The sequence below is a fragment of the Diadema antillarum genome, unplaced genomic scaffold (genome assembly GCF_040938485.1).
Source record: "Diadema antillarum isolate AM-2024a unplaced genomic scaffold, OU_Dant_1.0 seq00000164_RagTag, whole genome shotgun sequence".
NCBI lineage: Eukaryota > Metazoa > Echinodermata > Echinoidea > Diadematoida > Diadematidae > Diadema > Diadema antillarum.
Genome location: NW_027271235.1, coordinates 574,454 through 585,856, shown reverse-complemented (window position 1 = coordinate 585,856; position 11,403 = coordinate 574,454). Strand labels below are relative to the sequence as shown.

At 37.8% G+C, this 11,403-nt stretch overlaps 1 non-coding gene across 1 annotated transcript; it reads left to right on the top strand.

Moving 5' to 3' along the window:
* Nucleotides 1-10,594: 10,594 nt before the first annotated feature.
* On the top strand, nt 10,595-10,667 carry Trnas-gga (transfer RNA serine (anticodon GGA)). The gene has a single exon. It is a non-coding gene; the product is annotated as a tRNA-Ser (tRNA).
* Nucleotides 10,668-11,403: the final 736 nt, after the last annotated feature.

Genomic DNA, 11,403 nt, shown 5'->3' with positions numbered 1-11,403 from the left:
TGATGAAACGCAAGTGGCTGCCGCCCTCTAGCGGTGAGCGGGGATAATCGAACCTGGGTCGGAATCACTGAAATCCATCTACTTCCAGTGATCAGACTAGACGTCTGACATGCAGGATTTTGTACATCTATAGGAATTTTTGAATTATAGGCCTTTTCAGCGCTCTTACTTTCAAATTATTACTTCTTTATGTAAATGAAAGTATACATTTCTGGAGTGAAAACTAGTCAAAGAATCCACTGTTATATCATATTTTCTCTAAAACTATGAGGGTATTTTTTCTCCTTAAGAAAATGGCAAGAATTTTTGTCAACGTTACATGTTCGCTGAAATGTTTGATTTTTGTAGTAAGCATGGCTATATAACCTCACTTGAAAATCATGCTACAATTCTTATAAGGCTTATCATATTTTGTTTTTAAGCAATTAAAAATAAAGGTTTGAGTTGACAGAAAAGGGTTTAAAACATATTTTTACGGGTACCTCTTGTAGGTTAAAATTTCGAATTTAGTTACAAAAGTTTCTTAGACACAATACACGTTTTTCTTTTAAAAGAAAAATATTTATATTAAGGAACAAAATAAACAGACCTTTAGCAGCTAATAATATCACAGCTTATCATCATGACTATAATTTTATACTTGTAATTCGATCATTTCCCGGATCATTCAGGGTACACAAGCACAACAGTGACTGCTATTCAACACTGCATTTACAGAACAGAGAGATGTGTTAGATATAAACTGGAATTCTGCTTATTTGGATTTTCATGATTGAAACAACAATAAAATCATGGCAATACACAATATTAATTCAGAGTTATACATTCTTAGGGTCTTTATTCAACAGAATACTTAACAAGTAGAGTGAATTATTTGACTACTATATAAGAACCGGCGTAGCAAGGGGGGGGGGGATGGAGGCAGTCGCCCTCCCCCCCCCCCCCTCCCAAAGATTTGGACCGGGGATTTGGAAGGCGGGGGGGGGGGGGTGAAAAATAATTGTGTGTATAGGGCCCCGCTACTGTAAGCATGTGCATGACTAAGCCGCTCCCTGTCAACCTCTGATTAAGATTATAATTTTCACTCAAAGTGTGCAGCAGATCGTTAAATTTCAATTCTAAATAGCAAAATCTCTCCTGCGTGGGAGGGGGTATCCCCCTCTCACATCCTCCTCCGCTACACTTCGGCCCTTTTCCTGGCACATTTTGATTGACAGATTCAAAAATGTTTCATTTAAGTTTGCATCAGATCCATGACTTCAATTCTATCAAATAAAAAAGTTCCCTAATCCTCGTTTAATTTACCATTCTCCCGCCCGATCGCTGTAGGTTATCCATTGATTTAGACTCTGTGAGCACTTTGGGGATTGACAATCATTTTCCGAATAATTCCAAAAAAAAAAGTGCGCATCATTCTATAATTCTATAATTTTTGAAGATTTTGAAGTACGGTCTCTGTCATAAAGTATACAAAATACCTTTTAAATGACATATCGGTCACTACATAATAAGGTTAATTTTTAAAGTTGTGGTCAAAAGAAGCAAAATTTTTCTTATCATTCTCTTTATTTTTCTTGACCATTAATCGCAAATATCTCCATTTGGTAAATATGGACTTATCGGTTTTTGCAAACAAACTCTTCATTTCTTTTTCTTACTTTTTATAGAAAAAAAATCCAACATTTCACCAAAAGTGTACTCCAGATCGCTGAATTTCAGGTCTAAAAATCCAAAATCTTCTAAGCGTGGGAGGCCCCTCTCCTACACCCTCGTACAGATATTTCAATTCTAAGTTCCCCTCCCCCAATCGTGAAAACGGATCGACTCCCATGTCCCTTCCATTCCCTTCGCCCTCTCGGTCACTCCGCTCTCTCGCGCAGATTTTTTTTTTTTTTATGTTTTGGTCCACTCCCATCAATTGTATAAACTGAACGATGCCCCTGGTAATGATTATCCATATTACATGTACTATTTCATTGATTCCATTTTCGCATTTTGCAGGGCGAGGCTATGTTTTAAAAAGTGAGGGTGTCAAAATCGTTTTTCAAAACGAAAACAAAAGAAAAGCGAAACAGCAACAAAAAGGTGTTGACATTTTTGACGTGCAATTTTCGGCCTAAAGTCGGCTGATAACCCTCCCATCTTATATTTCATGCCAAACAAAAAAAAAGAAATGTCGGGGATGCAAACATTCAATCCCTTTGTCCTCTGAAAAAAAACAACAAAAAAAACGGGGGCAGCTCCCCACCAAGCTCCCCAAGGCCCCCCCCCCCAACTATTGCGCCAGTCCGGTTATGGGCTTGTAATCGTGATTGTATGTGATGGTGACTATCATAAATCATCCCCCCCCCCCCCCACTCTATGGTCACACTTTGAAAATTGAGAGTTTTCCAAATGCGACAAAATGTGTGCACCAGAACGTTTAACTGCAATTAGTCTTCCTCGTGTTGATAGGAGGTGGAATAAGGCTTATCCCCTCCCACATCCTCCTCCTTTGTCTCCTTCCACATAGGCCTACTTGCTACACTTCTCTGATTGACAATTCAAGATATTCCAGCAAAAGTGTGCGCCAGATCGTTGAATTTCAGTTCAAATGAAAAAGCTCCCCCGAATATGGGAGACGTATCTTGCCACCTATACCCATTGCTTGGTCCCCTCCATGGCAATTTCCGAATTTTTGACACACAAAGAAAGTGTGCCCAGATCACTTTATTTCAATTCTTAAAACGCAAAATCTCCGTCGGATGTGGGAGGGGGCACCCCTTCCCACACCCTCCCCCATCTATATAGACCTTAACATACACAGTGATGATGCACACGCGGAATAAGAGCCAAATTTCGTGATTTAGCTTTCAACACTTCCTTGTAAAAAGCCTTGTCTACTTGCATCATTTATTTATTTTTTTGGGGGGAAAATTTGTAAGTATTTCATCAAAGGTTTATGATTTGCACCAGATCGCTGAATTTCAGGTCTGAAAATGCAAAATCATCTTCCTTTTGGAGGAGATATACCCCTCCCTTACACCCTCGTTTTCATGTGTGTGTTTGTGTGTTTGTTTGTTGTTGTTGTTGTTTTTTTTTTGGTTTGCTGAACATGATATTCATGTAAATACAGGAAATTTACTGAAATGATAACATTTTGGGGCCAAATTGTTCAATAATAGGCCTAACTTATATCAAAACACTGCTACCTTATACTTAAACCAGTGGGACCGTCTTAAGTTGATAAAACACGCAAAAATGCATCAAATTGCACCGTTTACAACATCAAAGTGTAAAAAGTTCTCACTGTGTGTGTGTGTGTGGGGGGGGGGGGGGGGTGGGGGAGACAACCTCCTCCAATAACCCCCTCCCCTACCCTGGCTACGTCGATGCAATACTATAGGCCTAAGGCTACTAGTATTATTATTGTGTATAAGAGTATAGGAACCTACATACAACCCAACTTGGATAATTGTAAATCGAAATAATGATGAACCTGTTGGTGGTTTGGTGTAGCTATTGGTGCACCAATTCCTATATTTACTCATGATTCTCTAGATCTACAGAAAATTCCTTCTTTCTTGTCTTCAATAGCCTGTCTTTGGTCTCACATAAATATATCGCGAAAGTGCATGCTCAGGTACCTGCACACAATCACATGGCCTGAAAACTTCACCCGCTGAAGTCTATCCCCGCTGAACGCTAGTTGGCGCACTCCTCCCAGCGTTTCACTTTTCGACCGAGAGTTGGCCATCTTGAATATGGAGTGTACGATGATCTTTGATGAGAGAGCTAGAGAAGCTCTAACCAGAAGCTGCTGCTAAGCCTTGATCCCAGATCCTAGCAGGATGGTGAGTCGAGCCTATTGTAAAGTGATATTTAAAGCTGTATGTCGGGGTATTATAATGGCAATTAAGATATTATGATTACCAGTGCATGTTCATTGTATAATGTTTGAGGGCGATAGTGCTAAGCAATGTTTATACTCAGGATAGAATTTTAGCTGTCAGTTGCCGGCTCCTGCTGCAGCTACAGTGGGATTGTATGTTATGCTGTGGTATGGGCATTTCACTAGTATAATTCATCCGCAGTCGACTAGTCACGCGTTGTGTGTGTATGTTGCATAGTTTTGTGCGCGTGGTAGTCTATGTATGTCGGCTGAAAGACGCTTGGGCGAAAGAAATTCGGTGGGATAATGAAGACCAAAGTTGATGGCAGGTTTAGAGAAATTGTAAGGTTACGTGAACTTTTAAGCTATTGGGATTGAAGGATGATTAAAATGCTCTCGTGATTATAATGGCATAGCCGTGAGAAAATAAACGTGTAACGTTACATCTAATAAGGGGGATAAAGTTGATGTGTTAGAGTTAGGGTTAGAGTAACCCCGGGACGCTCCGTATACACAGTTACACACTGTGGGAGCGTCCTGAGTCAATAGAGTGCTATATCGGTAAGCTTGAAAAACATACACAGTCTGTCACAGATTTTCGCACCTCCGTAAGTTTCGAATATCACGAGGAAAAAACGTATTTTTATAGTATACATAAGATTCTTATCTAATTAATACCCTTCGTTCACCTTGTTCGTGTTCACACTGGTCCAATGATCTTGAAAAAACGTTTTTTCACGGCCATATACGGGTCCGTAGTCCTAGCTCCCCATCCCATTCACAATTTTCGAAATCAGTATGCAGTACACTGCGCATGTAAATGGGCAATTCCACGGTAAATGGGTAGTTTTATGCACTCTAGACATAGAGCAATTTCATTTGAATATATTTGTTTTAATCATCTTTTTTTGTTTATTTCGTGAGTAAATGTGGCAAGGTGAAATAAAATATTCAACCTCGTTGAGTCTTTTTGTCATTTTTTTGTGATGTGCTGGTTTGTTTGTTTTTATTTAATATTGTTGATAATGTGCAAATTTGAAATAAAAATTGACATAAATTGTAACTTGTATAAAATAAATTTTCTTAGAAGACACGCACCCTGGATGGATTATAATTCAAAATTTATCGCCAATGCACCGAGAAATCATTTTCTTGTTCGCCCTGAACGATTACACGAGTTTTGAGAGAGTGGAAAGCAAGCTGGACCAAAAAGGTCGGCGTTCTGTCCTACTTCAGTTACGTACGTTCGGCCTCAATTTCGTTTGGTTTCCAGGCGTCATAGTGCAGTTATTTTGTGTTAAATACACTTTGCTGACCACAGTTTCAAGTTAGGTTTCACTAATTCAACAGAAAATCAAATCAAATATTTAATATCCGTATTCAAAGTTACCAAATTCAATTTTCTGTCCACGCCGCGAACGTACGTAACTGCTAGTTGAGACACTCCAGAGTCGTTCGATTTAACACGGAAACGCCGACACTACCCTGAAGTTAGACATCTGCTTTCGGTTTCGCGCCACAAGCATTGCTGTCTTTTCAGAACATTTAGTTGTCTAGCTTCAGCTTCCGTTTCTAATTCTGTCCAGTATGTTGCGTGCGTTCAGTGGGTACGCTCCGCTTGGTGGGACGCACGAACGGTGGACAGAATCGACAATCGGTCTTCGTTACGTGTGTTCGCACGCGCGTAACTCAGACAGATCGTTCCCATGTCTTGCTTACCTCCTTGTTTCGCGCCGTTCTGTCCAAGGTTGCGTATCGTTCGCAATGAAATTTCCCGTGTTATGTCTGCATTGCGTACAATCCAGCATCGACTGCTCAGATCTGAATATGACGGAGGTGATTACGACTCTCACTGACAAAAGGTAAATTTTGCATTCTAGAGTAGAATCTTCCGTATTTTTAGGATTAATGGCCCTGCTGGCATTATTAGAAATTCTTTTGAGATTCTCTGTATGCTAGCTTTCACTACTAGTTTTCGAGTTCACACGGACGATAACTGAGCCAAGTCCCACATGTGTTATTTTTTGTCAGTAAATTCTTCGTTGCTTCCAGCTTCAAATAATCTTTCTTTTCATCTTTTCGTAATATTTTTTCCTCAAAATAAAAACAAACTGACAGTGACAGAACAGCAATGAACGAAAGCTAAGCCAAGAGTGGTACTTAAAATGGCTGAATACAAGTTTAACTCCACTGTCCATCGTGAGCTGATGCACTGTAACCGTGTTAACGTTAACTCGCTATTCAGTTTACGAAACGAGTGTAACTGTAACATTTTAATATTGAATTTCGAAAGCCAAGCTAGCGCTACGCTAGTGACATGAGTCCTATTAAAGTGCAAGTGTAACCACACGATATCGTTAGTGTATGTAGACACCCATGATCAAACAAGTTAGAAAAGAAAATTTACCAGGCCTACATCGGGATTTGACTTGATTTATTTCTGCCTAAGCAAAGTGCAAACTCGACTTCTAACGTTGTTAATGTTGTCCTTCAGCCACATGAGCTCATGGATTGCAGTTCTCTCATGATATGATTTATTTATTTAGATTCTATTTCTATGTTGTGATGTAGACTAGACAACTAGCAACTGTTATGTGAGAAGCTGTGCTGCCCTGTTCTGCACCTTTTAGTGGTGATTCAATCTGTGTCGTGAGTGACCAGAGCATCCCTTCGATCATCATGCTGGTGCCCAGCCTGTCTGCTCTCCAGTGTTACGGTGAGGTGTATATACATATTTTTGTGATTTTGCGGGAGGGCTCGTTGGAGCTAAGTGACCCTGACTCAATGTACAATATGTCCATAACACCCTGTGTTTTGTGGCCTGGACAGTTATCTGTGCAGAGCCTCATTCCAGCTGTCGCACCATCCACCATGTTTGCTCTTTGCTGGCCTGTGTCATGTCCTAAAAACGATCCCTGTCATGAAATCAGCCCTAAATCTTTCTGCTCTAATAAATATATGACATGACCAAAGTTCCGCAACTTCACTTCGCAGAAATTCTGCGATGTTATGTTTATTTACAGAACTATTTTGTATTTATTTAATGAAGATTATAAATTTGTATTGCATACATGAATTAATGACCACTAAGCAAATTGTGTAGGAGATATTAAATCTCTTTCTACAGTGGAAAACAAACATTACAAGTAACAGTAATACCTTTCAAAGAAGCCATGACCTCCATATTTTTAATGCCATGCTATTATGTATTGTAAATATTTTATTTGTAGATGTCATAGAACTGGTACATGTGTAGTCTTCATTTTGTTGTCTTCCATGATATTTTGGTCCATTGTCATGTAGCCACATGTTTGCATATTTGGGGTTTTCTTCTGATACGATTATCACTATAGAAGCTGCGTGGCCCTGTTCTACAGCTTGTGGTGGAGATTTTCTGAGTGCCCAGAGCATCCCTTCATCATGACCAGCCTGTCTGCTTTTCAGTGATAAGGTGTGAATGCACATTTTCATTTCATTATGTAATCTTCTTTTTTTTTTTTTTTGGCCAAAAAGGCTGCTACATGGGCACTCTTGTTTATATTAAGGGTGCATAATATATATATATATTATATACATATATATATATTTTTTTTTTTTTTTTTTTTTTTCAGACCATGACAAAGAAAAAGTTCCTTTTATGTACAGGACTTATTCATTTTTAAAGTATATAAATTTATAGTGCATACATGAATAAATGATTGCAGAGCAATTTGTGTAGGATGTTTGTAGGAGATATTGAATTGCTTCCTACAGTGTGAAACAAACAGTGATTGTTACCATTCAATGATAGAAGCCATGGCCTCCATATTTTTTGACACTATGGCATATTCTTTTTTATTATAAAGATTTTATCATAGATATCTTTTTGAATGATTATGTACAATTGTAGTTAGCCCTCCTTTTGGTTTTTTTTTTTTTGGTAATATCTTCATCCGTTGTCGTGTAGCCATATCTGTGGTTATCGGGGTTTTCACCTGATGTTATTATCATTTTATTTATAGAAGCTGCATTGCCGTGTTCTACAGCTTTTGGTGGAAAGTTTTTAAATCTTTGAGTGCCCAGAGCATCTCTTCATCATGCCAAGCATGTTTGCTTTCCAGTGATAAGGTATGTATGCATATTTTCATGAAGTTGCCATCAATTCTTCGTATCGCCAGTGCGCAAAAAACTTCTGTGCATGCTGAAGAGCTCTGTCACAGATACACATTGGGATTCTTTTGTGCCCTTGTTCACTTCTGGTTGTCTCACGCTAAGTAGAGGTTGCAGTTCCCATATGATTCAATGGAGTTAATTGTCTGCTTTTCCATTGCCATCCCTTTTTTCTTGGTTAAAATTCAGCTGAAAAGAGTTGGAAGTTTTACTGATTTGCGGTCACTAGAGTCCTGGTTCACCACTGCAAGGCTTCAATGTGCTGGTCACATGATGGAAAGCGAAGAAATCTTCAACAAAAATACCTCTGGATAAAGATAGAGCATGATCTGAGTGCATGAGCAGCCAAAACCAGGTCAAGTTTGTCCTGTAAGCTATCTCATAATGCATCTAAAACACTGCTCTCTGCACGGCAACTAGGTATTGGCGATACCAAGAATTACACCTATCCTTTTTTTGGTAACTTTGGCCAGGAAAGGTTGCTAGGTGGGTTGATAGATTCTATGGCAAACATACATTGCTTTTATGTACAGAAGTATTCTGTATTTATTTCCCAAAATCTATAAATATTGCATACATTACTAAATAATCAAACAGAAAAGAAAGTCAAGAGGGCAAACATTGTGCAGAGGTGTTGATACTCAATTGCTGTCTGCAGCAAAAAATATATATTACACATTACCTTTCGAAGATGGCGATAACTCACGGCCTCCTCCAAATTTCTATAATCCTATACAAGTGTATTCAAAACTTATTGGAAATGTTTTATTATTAGATGTCTTTGAATGAAGATTGTTCGATAAAACACAGCTCTTCAAATTGGATGGCTACACATACTTTTGTTGTCTACAGTAACAGTTTTTTTTTTCTAAAATTCAATTTTTAAAAAAAATAAGAGTCTACTGTATTTGTAGTTTGTGTATTTTATTGCTTGGTTTACGGAATAACTATGCAGCAAAATGTTTAACTATAATTAATATTTCAATTGCGGGTGACATGTACATGGCTTTTGAACAATCTTTTATCTGCACTCAGTATGTAGGAATATTCCAAACTTTCAAAAATTGTGATAAAATGAACTCAATATATGTATTTGTTGATTATGTATGTATACTTTTTTTTTTGACAGGTAAAAGACATCCTGGATGATGACTTGATGGGGAAACCAAGGCATGGAGTTTTCAAGTGGTCGTTCAAAGACGACATCTCCGGAGAATCTACAAACAATATCCTGTGCAGAATGCCTGATCCCATTCTCTTGGAGGAGCAAAGCACCACAAGACAGCAATTGTTGTTGTTTTTTCCTTCAAGTTGTAAACTATATCAGATATGACTTGAGCTTTTAATTTTTTGCAAGATAAAATGTACTAAGAAACCACTTATGAAATTTTTATGAGCATACAATTCTACAAGGAATTCAAAGTTTAGCTTATGAAACATGGTCTTCAAATGGCTGAGGTAAGAAACCACAAAGTAAACCGATGTTATTGAAATAGAAGATCTGGGTTTCAACTTTTATGAGGATCACTTTGATCAACTTTCTTTTTGGATATCTCAGCCTTTTCAAAACTGATTTTCACTTAAGTAAACTTTCAATGCCTTTAAGAGAACCTATATGATATTTCAAAAAGTTAAAAGCCGAGTCATCACCTAAATCAATACTTACCATCGCTTTTGTTGTAAAGCAAGATATAAACAGGGATACAACTGAATAAAAAAAGTTGTTACATTAGCTGCTTTGTTTCTTACTGTGGCTGATGAACATTAAGGCGATACAAGAACGAACAATGTCAGTTTTTATTGTGTTCAGAGCCTGTATGTTGATTGAGTTTGGAATATGATGACTGAAATTCCAGGATGGGCCTTCTACACCATTTGAATGCATACATGTATCGAATGGGTGGGCACATAAAAAGGGTGGGGTTTTTTTGTGCGTGTGTTTTGGTTTTTTTTGGTCTAATTTACAAAACAACTCATAGATTGTAAAGTTAAGAGTTCTCTGACAGTACCTGAACATTTCGGAAAGTGTTATTCTTCGAAAACAGTTGATGGCACATTAACTTTTTTATGTTTCTTACTGTGACTGATTTACATTAAAGGTCCAGTTTACCTTTTGGAGCAGTGATTTGAAATATGTTCAAGACATCACATTTGATGCATATGTGTCAGTCTGTTGTATCACAATATCCTACCATTTAAAATGTTTGCAATAAAGCCGAAAGTATAAGGCGATATCAGTATTATTCTTGATAAACCATATGTTTCTTAACTATGGCTGATGGACATTAAGGCGATAGAAGAGTGAACAATGCAAGTTTAATTCTTGTTTATGGAGCCTGTATGAGCCTAGATACACCATATAAAAATGTACACTGCATTGAATTGGCAGGGAAAGAAAAGGGCGCTTTCAAATTCATGGAATTTTTCTGTCAAGATGTTTTCATTGCTGTCAGGCAGAAGCTCGGTGGTCTAGTGGAGATGACGCCTGTCCGGAGATCAGGGGGTCGTAGGTTCAAATCCTGCTCGAGTATGTACGTCCATGATTTATTAAATTTTTTTCTGCTGTCAGGCAGAAGCTCGATGGTCTAGTGGAGATGACGCCTGTCCGGAGATCAGGGGGTCGTAGGTTCAAATCCTGCTCGAGTATGTACGCCCATGATTTTTTATATCATGGCTACTATAGAAACACTGAACAATTCAGAAAGTGTCATTCTTTGTGTATGTGATTTCCTATTAGGATTATTTCCTTAATGAATGTTACAACTATTCATTTTCAAATGAATGTAAATTGAAATGAACAGATTTAACTGTTGCACTATCAAATAACAGTTTCTTTCCACATTGAAATCAGCTATTAGTACATTAACTGCTTTATGTTTCTGACTGTGGCTGATGGACATTAAATGCAATAGAAAAATGAACAATGCAAGTTTTAATTCTTGTTTCCAGAGCCTGCGTGTTGATTGAGTTTGGGATGTGATGACTGAAATTCTAGTTAATTCCTTATAAACTGTATCAATACATTTGTATGTATTTTTGTATCAGTAAAAAAAAAAATCGCTTTAGTTTTAAATTTGGACAGGCAAATACAATCCACTTGATTTACATATGTGTATGTAGGAATATCAATTCAAGGTGTAATGGACACGAAATGGTAACTGCTGACCCAATGACAACAGCAAAATGCTCCTTTGCATACAGTATTTCGATATTTCAGCCTTTGTATATACTGCACATTGCGGTTTAAAATGAACTACACAATATACTGGAGAATGGGAGTGTATTGTATACCTTGGAAATTCAAAAACTCTGTAAAGTTCAAGTTTCTGTCCTACTCTTGTGTTACATACGTTCACCACTAATGCAGTGATACATGTCATATC